Consider the following 12,210-nt stretch of genomic DNA (forward strand, 5'->3'; position numbering starts at 1 on the left):
TCACCACATGAGAAGTTCAAAGCAGCCTTTTTCTGTGGTGAGAATAATTGTGTACAAAGTAGAGAAGTATCCAATTATGTGACAACCTTTATGTAATAAAATTTTGTTTAAAGTTCAAAAAAAGGTTAATCAATACAAATTCATTTATGAAGAGAGAAAGAGTGAGAAAGCGCTAGAAGAAAGTGGAAGCTGACTTTTTTAAAGTCTTTGAATGAAAACAAAAAAGGATTAACTGTGACCTACAATCCAAAACCACAGAAGAATGTATTGAAAACTTTATTACATAAAATAAAAAAATATTCCAAAGATAAAAACAAAATTCAAAAGAAAAACTTCATGTGCAAAGTTAAAAGAAAAATGTCAAATTAAGAAAACATATCAATATCACATATCAGACAAAGAATTAGTCTTTATAAGGCATAAATAGCACTGATACATTAAGCTGAAATAGGCCATTAATCCAACAGAATAAATGAGCAGTTCACAGAAAAAGAATTATGACTGGCATTTAAAATGTGTAAAGAAACTGCAATCTAGGAAGAGAAATGTGAATTGAAACTAGTTACCTTTTCACACATCTCACATTGACAAAGAGTAAGAAATTATTATCATGCTGTGTTGACTGGACAATTGAGAAATGGACACTGTTAGCCATTACTGGACAGACAGCAGGGTGCTACTACTCTTGAGAAGGAACAAGATAACAGCCCTTAAAACCATACACATATTTCCTTTTAAATGAAGCAGTCCTGCTTCTGGGTATCTAGAATACAGATACAGCATCAATCAAGAGTCAATTACAAGGCTAATCACTGTCAAGTTGCTTATAATAACACACACAAATAAGACAGGGACTTGACTGTAAGGACCATGGTGTAGCCACAAATTGGAATAAGATGCCTCTTAACTTACAACGGATTTACATTCTGAAAAACTCAATGTAAATTGAAAATGTGTAAGTCAAAATGTATTTATGCCCTTTACCCACTGAATATCAGATCTGCCAACAGATGACACTAAAGTATCGATTTTCCGTTTTTCATTGTTACTGAGAACATCCTGCCACCGCCCAGCATCTTGAGACAATAATACACAGCAAATAGCACTCATGCTAGAAACTATGAGAATTAAAATTCGGAAGAATATATTATATTGAATAAGTTTGGCTTTTGCACAATTCTATAGTTGAAAACGTGTAAGTTGAACAATTGTTTGGAATAGTATTTGTTTTAAAACCATAAAGCGAAGACAAGGTTTCTATGGATACATAATAGAAGTAATATCCAGATATAGTGTTAGGCGAAAGCAAGGTCAGACAAACACCATGCTATCTTTATTACACAAACAAAGAGGGGTGAACACATATCACATTAACATAGGCAGAAAAGGCCACCTGGGTCTGCCAAAAATTCATTTCCTAGGGACTAACAGTGATGATGTAGAAATATCAGGCTTAGCACCTATTAAAAATAAAATGATCTGTTGGGGTGAATATTATCAGTATGTTGCATGAAATTATAAAAATTAGAATGTTTATTAAAATGAAACAATCTGAAAATAAAAAGAAAGTGGACCTAAAAAAATGATTGGGATTAAGTCCTTTAGAGATGCACATTAACCTGACTATATTTAAAGTGAAGAAATCTTGAAGATAACCTGGTACAATGTGCTAATGCTTTGATTATGATATAATGGACTAACCTAGTGAATTATTAGCCTAAAGATGTAAACATTATTTTGCACAATGGAAAGGTTTTTTGTATGGTTATTTTTAGACAGATCACTTTGTTTTGGAATACAGATTTGAGCTTCATCCAAAGCCCAAGAGGAAGCTGAGAGCTATGAAGATCAAGGAGCCCTTCAGATTAAAGCCATGGTTTCATGTATTGATTTGTCTGAATACACTGTGAACTTACTGTAAGATAGCCAATGCTAGATGCACCAAAAAGACATAATTGCCGAAGCTTAAAGGATTCCATGATGTACATATCCAAATATGTAAATAACTCACTGAATATACCATCCTACACTTGAAACATTGTTAGAAATCTGAGATGACAAGGCAATGTCGTCCATACCTGTAAATAATCTGTTTTTAAAACATTCGGGGCTGGAGAGATGGCTCAGAAGTTAAGAGTACTGGTTGACTCCTGATGAAACCTGACAGACTAGGATCAGAGGGAAGGGGAGGAGGACCTCCTTTTTCAGTGGACTGGGAAGACACGGGTGGGGATGAGGGAGGGTGGGATTAGGAGAAGAGGATGGAGGGAGGTACAGGGGGGATACAAAGTGAATAAACCATAACTAATAAAAATAATAATAATAAAAAGAGTACTGGTTGCTCTTCCAGAGGTCCCAAGTTCAATTCTCAATGACCACATGGTAGCTCATAAAAGATGCCCTCTTCTGTACGCAGGCATACATACAAATAGGACATGCATATGTATAAATAAATAAATTTAAAAAAATTAAAAGTGAAACATTCTACAGATTCTTTATGTTTATTCTTGCCTGCTCTGGGCCTCTTTATGCTGAGTGAGTAGGGCTGCTAAATACAGGTGTCACTGGAAGGGCACAGTGGCTACATGGGTTCAAGTCAAGACTCTACCACTTACTACAGGATGAGACTGAGCACGGATTTCAGAGAAGAGTGTTAGGCTGCAGGAGCTGATAACTCCTGCATAAGCCAGGTCTGCCCTCCTTTCCCCGACCCTGCCTGTCTTGTGAAGTCTCTGAGCAAAGAAAGGAGCCAAGAGCCAAGCTCTGCATTCTTGGACCCTCTAGCAACCTCTTCCCCTGATGCCACCAGACACCCTAATCCCCGCTAGGTGCTCAGCTCTTGACCGTACTTGGGCACAAAGCCAGTTTGTGGGTGACACATCATCAGTCCTTGCCCACAGTCTATAAAAATTCCCTGCCCTTGCCCAGGTTCAACTTCCTCAGCTCTGTTCTTTGGGACTGATGAACCCACCCTGGGTTCAGCCTAACAAACCTGCATTTATCTGTTTTTAATCTGCCCTATATCTATGTCACCGGGGGAGAGAAAAATAAAAAGTCTATTAAAGGGAATATCTGAAAACAGTACAGTCCATCCATTAATGGAGAGATATTTCACTTTAACGTAAAAGGAGGGAAGCTGTCAGGACAAAAACAAAGCAAACAAACAAAACAGAGCCAAACCCACCTAAAAGCAGTGACATTTCTCAGATGGCAGTAATGCCTAGTGGTAAAGGACAAGAGGGTAATCATGAAAGTATCTTTCCAGAGCTAGGCATATCTGTTGAGAACCAGCCTCCTGGCAGAAAAGTAGAGGAAATACAGGCTTTCCACCACTCTGTAAGCATCAGCATCCTTTTCCTGTTGCATTGGAACCATACCTTAGTAGCTGCTGCACAGTACAAAAAAACATATATATATATATATATATATATATATATATATATATATATAGAGAGAGAGAGAGAGAGAGAGAGAGAGAGGAATCTGAAAACAGAAGGAAGAGCATAAAAGCATTGAAGAGGCCAGATGAGTTTAAATTGAAATGATAAAAACAAACATTAGGGGTTTAGAATACTCGTTCTTACAGAAGACATTGGCTCCAGGTCCCAGCACACACATGGCAGCTCACAACCATCTGTAACTTCAGCCCCAGGGGACCTGATGCCCTTTCCTGTCCTCCACAGGCGCCAGGCATGAATGCGGCACACATACACACGTGCCGGGAAAAAATTCAGACACACACATACAAAATTAATCTATCTAAAAAGGTAGAAAACTGAAGACTCACATCCCATAAACCTGCTATGTGTATTCGTAATACAAAGGGAAGGAAGATCCTGTCCTGGGGGCACTGGACACATAAGAGGCTTTGATTAGCGAAATGACTGAATTTGCCACACTCTTCATGGGAACTTATAAAAATGATTTTTCTAAAGTTGAATTTAGTTAAATTCAAGCCAAGAAATTCTTATTAAATACACAATCCTGTCACCAGAAACAAAGAGTCCCCTTTGCAGGTTTTTATTTCTCTGATTTTGAGAGTACACAGAAGCATGTAATGAAATAGGATGCTAGGTACTTACTGTCCCCCATCCAACTGCCTCCGTACCTGCCTCCAGTGTGCTCCCTTTCAACTTCATCTCTCTCTCTCTCAATAACCTTCTATGTCTAGTTAATGCTGTCATATGTTCACAGAGATTGGGGTATCTCCAGGAGCAAACTATCAGTGACCATATTCTCAATGAAGAATGGTTTCCTCTCCCTCAGCAACTATCTGTTTCCAATAGTTTGTGCATATGAGGTAGGACATGGAGTCGTCTATCATTTCCAAGCTGAGATTCTGCCTGGCATGATCAATGTAGGTGTTCAGGTGACCACAGCTGTTGTGAGATCATGACTGTAGCAGACACATTGCAAGTGTCAGCATGGCACTTCCGTAGCTTGCACTTGATTACAGTGTAGGTATCTTTAAGACAATACTAAATTTTAGAAAGGGCCGAAAATTTTAGTAAGTATAGGGTTTTGCTTTAGGTCAGATCTGAGTAATCTGTATCTCCTAATGATACTGAATGAATGACAGCATGTTTATTTTCTATTCATATGTTTGTTTTGGTGATATTTTATTTTATGTGTCTATTTTGGTTTTTTCTAGGTTTTTTTTGCCTATATTTAAATTCATTTCTATTGTTGAATTTTTTGGAGATTTTTATATAATTTAGTTATAAGTTCTTTATCAAATATGCTTTAAATAACCATTTCCACTAAGTCTTTGGTTTGTCTTTTCATTTTCCTGGCAATATCTCAAACTATTATGTTTTTAAATGCTATCACTACTTGTATTATGACTCATTTCCTCTGTCCTGAAGCTCTTAAAAAGAAAAACAGTTAATGAGAAAAATAAAACCTTTTATTTGATGGACATTTAAAAATGGTATCCATGAATATTATAGAAAATAGCAAATTTTGTCATGTCACAGTTTTATCTTCAATTTGAACCATAGTCATTACAATAAGTCTAGACTCACAGATATTCTCTACCATATATTTAATTTGGAAGAACTTTAAATCTTTGAGAAATGACAAAGGAAACCGACACATCTGTGAAATTGGACATCAATCTGCCTGCCTGGGCTCTCGAAGCACAGTAAAATAGCATTTTCAAATAGTAACCTGTCTCTTTTATTTATTGATCTACAGCTAGAAATAAGGCCATAGTAAAATGCTCTCTCTGTATCTTTTTCACTGTATGAAAACAGGGTTACAGATCAATTGATTTACCATCGCCATTGATTAGATACCTTTCCTACTATCTCTATTGTGACACAAGACATGCAGTCATATAGATCTTTCATTAGGAAAGTCATTGAAAAGCTAAGGTTCATTGAATGCCTAAATGCTTTGTAGCTCACTCATTAAGCCATTAACCAACCGTTAATATTGCTTAACCTCAAACCCTACAGATAAAATAAGTTATTGCCACTTTATCTTCTGAGCACACCTTTAAAAGTGAACAATTACATGATTTTGCTACAATCCAAATTAAATGTTCACAGACGTTGGAACGATTTCAGGCAGCTAAGCTATTTGTACTAATAAAACATATGTGTATCAATAAAGGGTGGAAGATAGCACAGACCAACACAAAGAATTTATTATCTGACACAACTTAAAATCACTTCTGAACCTATGCGATTTGCTTTAATATATTCTGCATGTTATCAGTATGATCAATAACACTCATTTCAACAAGATATTTTCTCTCTGATATGCTGAACCAATAACAATAAAAACAAAGAAGTGACTGCTCTCCAAAGAGAAGTTAATTATATTAAAACTTGAATTCCTCTGCACTTAGCTTTAAATCCAAATGTTTGAATACCCATATATAATACCTAATGATCCCCTGATTTTCTTGAAATAAGACCAGAGAAATTTGAATGTTTCTTAGTTATTATCAATATCAATTATGAAGCATAACAAGTAATGACTCCATCCAATTATTTACGTTCTCATATTATTTATATCCCCTTGAACCAACTATAATACACACATGAGTGCTTGCGTACAACTCTTTATAAGACATTTTCCAAGGAGCATTCTTCCCCAGAAAATTCTAGTGTAAAAGCAGACGATGATCAGAACCACAGGGGACGCTACGTAGAAAGCGAGTAAACGTAAGTGACCTTTACTGATGAATTTACAAAGGAGAAAACTGATACATAACCAGTGACTGTATAAACTCTTGTCTGCCAGCATTGGTTTGGTCAAAGCAGAGCTGACTGTCCTTCTGGCTTTCATTTTCTCCCTTAAATCTTTAGATTTTTAGGCCTATAACAATTAAGCACTTCCTTACATGACATCACACTGGTGAATGGAAGTTAGGTATGTATAATATTGTCTTTGTAAGGGTTTACAAAAATAACATATTTACTCATATCAAGCTATGGGGTCAGCCCTACAAGACCTGAAACATCCAATTATAATTTGCATTTATTAAAAGAATTTATAATGGCTTGGTCTTTCTCCATGGGCAGTCAGAGGAACCTTATAAGCAGGTAAATGTGATAAACAGGGAGCCAGTGCCTTGGGCCATAACTTTTGGAGGCATTTTAATTATTTTCAGTGTGCAATAAGGACAATGACATATGTCCAAAGAACCATGCACATACCCCTTTGTTGAAAATATGTCCTATATCCAGGGGCTTTGAAGAGGGTGAAATGAACTTTGGAAGAGTTAAATATCTATGCACTGAAATATGAAAGGACACGAGGCTTTCAAGAGTCACTAGCCTGCATGCTCTTTGCCCACGTATCTACCCATGTCTCCCACACTTTATGCAGAAGTGAGAGGTCTAGGAGTTGTATTTAAATAAAGACAAGAAAAGGCAAGAGGCTGTCTCATTTTTTGTTCAGTTAAGCTGACATACAAAACTAGATTTACCCAGAAAACAAGGATAGGCATCTGAAGGCAGTTCTGCCTTTTTGTCATCTTTTCTCAATACTGACTCAGAAGAATTGTGACTCATATAGATATGTGGAAGTCTTGGGTAGGCTGGTGAGGAGAAAAGCGAACCCACTGAAAGGACATTAGTCTCAGCGTTGGCTCTTAACCAAATCAGGGCATCTGCGTTGCTCAGAGAATGCCATGGGCTGAAAAGCTCTGCTTCAGATCTTCTCTAGCATAGAAGCACAAGATTCACGATACTTTTTTGGGATTGTGCTGGCAACCTGGGAAAGTCCAAAGACTGGATCTGGGGATGTGGCAAATGCCATAGGGAGGAAATGTCAGAATACAATCAATATCTATCTGCCTCTTTCTGTGTCTCATCTCCATCTCTGTATCTCCCCCTGTGTCTATGTCTGCCTGTCTGTCTCTCTCTCTCTCTGTCTCCCTCTCTTAACCCTTCTCTGCACACTCATGTGTGACTTATGTTTTCCATTTTTTGTTGTTGTTTTGCTTGGTTTTTCAGAAGAATGGGTTGAAGTGTAGCCTAACTATAGCTCCAATCTTCATGTAGCCCACTCTGTTCTCAAACTGGTATTTCTTCTGCCCCAGTCTCCTGAGTGTCAGGATTATAAGCCTGTGCCACTCAGGCCAGCTGGCATGTTATTTATTATGTTATCTTTTTATTGAACCTTTTTCCTAGAAGGTAAGCCAAGGTGTCAATGCAACTCACATTTCGGTAACCCAAGCCACATTTGGACCATCATCTTGCAAAACACTGCGGTTAGGGATGGATTTTACAACAAGAGATAACCACTGGTGCAGAGAGTTTATTTTGGAATTTTCCATAACCAAGTGAGTTATTTAGCTTGATTCCTTCACATGCTAAATACAATCAAGAAAGGTACCTAGCATTCTGTCTGCCTGCCTCTGTGGTTTGTCTCCTTTTCTCTCACACATCATTCATTCGTATCATCCATGTCTTTGCTACTGTCTATTCTCCATTGTTTGTTATCCATTGCTCTGTCTGTCTGTCTCATCATTCTTCTTTCTTTACCTTCACCCTTAAATGACCTTTAGTGATCATGGTGATTTAAGTCATCCTAATAAAACACAAATAACTCAGAAAATAATAGCAGAAGCTTATTTTTATTTATGCAGCTACAGAAACAATTATTAGTTGAAATAGTAAATACTTTTATTTGAAAAATTAAATATAGAGTAAGGGGATTTTTAAAAAGAAGAGATTGTTTTTCTATTCCAGAAAATGATTGTCACCTCTTTTATAATTTTCTTTAGCATAATATCTTCTAAACAGTGTCTACAAATAGAAGACTACATAGTTTACTGTGTGCTATAATGTTTTCAGTATTCAATGAAGAATATTTTCCTGAGAATACAGTTATTATAAAACCATGTGGTATAAAACAGAATCTCCTCATGCTAAAATTGTATAAATAATTAATTGCAAGAAAGGTATTTCATCATGATAAATGAGAGACTATATGGAAGGAATGGTGCCATTCTGTGGCTGAAATAATATAGTAACATGCTGTTAAATACAGGATATCATATTAAATTTTATAGCTAAAGTACAGTAACATTAAAATATATTAAAACTCAAATTGACTATATTTCTGAAAACTACGGTGCTAGAGATAATAATTAAAGTTTTGCCATACAATTATTAAAATGGGGAGAAACAAGGAAAATTCTCTAGAGATAAAACTGCTCCCAGTGAAGGAGCGTCATATGACGCTAGCACCGATGACAAATTGCACTGGGCAAATAAAAGTTACATTTATACCGTAGCCCTATTTTATCATGAAGTTTCTTGAAGACTCAAGCTCGTGTATGAATATAAAAAGTTTTATTCTATATTTTTGTTGTTTTATTTGTACACACTTGAAATCACATCCATATCCATTTTTCAGGCAGTCTTTCATTTTATGTTATTACAGAAGGCCAATGTATGATGTTCACAAAATAATCCCTGATGAAGGCATGCAATAATTTACTAACATTTTATTTCATGTTCTATATTAGTTTCCAACTCTTTAATCTGATGATCAATATCACAAATTAAAGAAGTCTCCCTAGAGAAGGCTGGGTGTTAAAGAATCTGCCTTTTCAGTAAAATCTAATCCAGCAAATTCTTAGGGAACATGGTGCTCTGACTTATGCCCTGCATTCAGTATTGAAAGCTCTGTGTTAAAGGAGCACAATTTGTCATCACTTTCTATGACATTGTGGGCATGAGAAATGGACTGTGAGGAGAGGAGAGTGGGGGCTGGCATCAGGATGTAGAGTGATTAGAGAAACTTTTAGAAAACGAATCTACACAGAGACTCTTACATGTCTTTCCAAGCTACAGTGGCTAAGTACAAGATTTTAAAGTAGGTAATAATGCCAATTGTCTCAGCTTCCCCCCCCCCCCCGTATTTTCGTGTGGATTGCTCCTACTCGTCTCTTCCTGCTTGTTCTTTTTGACTTGGTTGCTGGTCTTGAGTTCCTTCCCCACCCTGGTACTGAGTCACTGAGACAAAACGTGTGTACCACTCCATCGGGCTGTGCCTACTGTTAGAAACAGATTTTTTTTAAGATGGATTCTAAATGAATTCAATGCTTCAGTGACTTAAATATTTTTAATCACGTAGCTGATATCCTACGAATGCTGGAGAATTTGTCCACCTCTTTTTTGTTACACCATGGCTTTGCTATACTGGGAAAATGTGTGGAATCTGGTTTATTTGCTGAAAGGATAATATAAATTATATATTTTTCCATACACAAAACTATTGGGGCAATTAATGACTCATATCACTTAGAACTGTTAAGAATTTACTTTCTACCAATCATTTAGGTATCAATCAATCAATCAATCAAGCATGTTAGAGGCATAGCAGGGTTTAAAGTGAAGTGGATGAAGATTCTTTTGAAAAATGAAAATGTGGTATTTGCTGAAACTAATTACAAGGTATTTGTGAGCTCCTTTGTTATGATTGTGTACTTTTAGAATAATAAAAAAAAAAAGCCTCCAGGAAGATCGGCAGTCTGCACATACAAACACACTAATATAGTACTCAGAATTCTGGGTTACTATCAACTGCCTGACTTCAAGCTCTACCCTACAGCGTGAGATGCCAGATTATCTCTCTCGGTTGTGCCGTGGCACAGGGCTTGCAGCGTGCAGCTCTTTAGCGTCAGCTTAGGCAATCAAATTGAGTGCAGCAGTTTTCTGTCATACTGAGCAGCATCGCTTTGAGAGCAGCGTCCTCTGCTTCCTTTATCTTTCTTAGCTGCTTCTTGTCCCTCCTCTTCAGTTATTACATATTGTTCTTAAACCCAGTTCTGTATCTTATCTGTTACTTCAATAGCTTCCTCCGGGAAGCTAACTCCTCTCTGTTCTCCTCTCTCTTTCTCTTTCATTTGAGTTTTTAAGACAGTGCCATTCCACAGCGCAAGCTAGCCTCAAACTCACTGCAATCACCCTACCTCAGCGTCTTAAGGGACAGGATCACAGTTGTGCCCAGTTCATGTTTCTTTCTTTTCAGTCACCCACTCACGCATCTAACTTCTCTTTGCAGAGATTTCATTTCTTCTCCAAGTAGATTTTATTTATTTATTTTTGGCTTCTTTTCTTTACTGCCATCTTCGGTGTATTTGAGGAAAATAAAAATTGAAACAAAACCCCAAATCATCAAAACGAACATTGATAAACGATTCAATTGATTCCAGCCCCATCTCTTGCAAAAGAGCACAGGAAATTTCCTGCATGGCCCCACAGTCAGGTTGTACCGCATGACCAATTCTGGCCAATAAGTCAAGGGCAAACATGACAGAGATGCTCTGTAACTCTGTAGGGGAACTTCTACACCTCCTCCTATCTGCTGGAGCCCTCCTCACAGGGGCTTCCCAGGAGATGGTGTGTTCCAAAAAGACTGCAGAGATTCAGAAAGCGAGAGTCCTTAAGTAACTGGAGTAAATCTTTGAAGACTATGTCATGAGGGTGAGACCCTAGTTTTGACAAGACAGCGAGTACTCTGGGTTACTTTGTTACTACAGCATAGGCATGAGGAGGCTGACTGATTCTCAAAATCAAATGAAAATGTAAACGCACCATCCGATGGGTCAGTGTATCTATAGTGTTGGCGCGTTGTTTGTGACGGTAGTATTTCTAAGTCTCCGCAGGAAGTACTTCGTACCTCTACCTGGAATTCTTGGTACCCGCTAATGTAACTAAGAGGCTTAGATCATGATGGACGCCATACCCATGTATTTTTACTGAGTCAAGCTAAATAGGCCAGGACTTTTACATTATAAAGTTCAGACCCCCTTCATAAACCTTACAATTTCACCATTTATTTATTTCTTTTTATTTAAAATTTTGATTGTAATACCATTTCTGAGAAAAAAAGAATCATGTCTTATCTTTGTTCTGTCTTAATTCACCTGAGTTAGTTTGATTCAGTTCAGTAGAATCCAGTTCAGATACTGTTCTCAATAGGAACAACAACAACAAACTTTAAATTTTCTGTGACTCAACACATACGTTTTCCTGCCTGCCTTTCAATAAGAAATACAATTGATCTTTGAAATTTTCTATAATATGAGAATATAATGTCATTTTTGTGTTGGGCTTTTATTCATTTCATTGGGTTTTCTCTTTATAACTACTAAAAATTCCTCTGGGTCAATTAACATTGTCTTAATTCATGTTTAAAGAGTTTGTAATAATCTTTGAGTTTTATGGACCTGAAATTTTTACATAATTTCCCTATTGATGGACATTCACTTTATTGCCAGCTTGTTTTTATTGTAAATACTAATCATTTTGGTTCTAATCTGAATTGCAAATGTTTGTTCATTTTAGTTATTTAATTAACTCAAAATTTGGTCTTGAATGACATGAAAGACAAAATTATACAAAATTGTTATATTCTTTCAAATTAAATATTCAGTGGTTTCATTGTAATTTCCTCAAGAAAATAAACTTCCTTCTTTGGCATATATTAAAATTTTATGTATTTAGTTTACTTGTGGAATTACTGGATTCTTCTTTAGACGGTCCTCTGTTTTCTACCAATTCTATATTTAGTTAAGAGTAAATTCATAGAATATTTTGATATAATGCTTCCAATAATTTCCCCCCAGTTTGAAGGGATTATTTCATGGTCTTTGACTCCAGTTATGTTTGTTCATTTTAGTTATTTAATGAACTCAAAATTTGGTTTTGAAAGACATGAAAGACAAAATTATACAAAAAT

Source organism: Psammomys obesus, unplaced genomic scaffold (assembly GCF_907164565.1).
Source record: "Psammomys obesus unplaced genomic scaffold, mPsaObe1.curated_primary_1811, whole genome shotgun sequence".
Taxonomy (NCBI): Eukaryota; Metazoa; Chordata; class Mammalia; order Rodentia; family Muridae; genus Psammomys; species Psammomys obesus.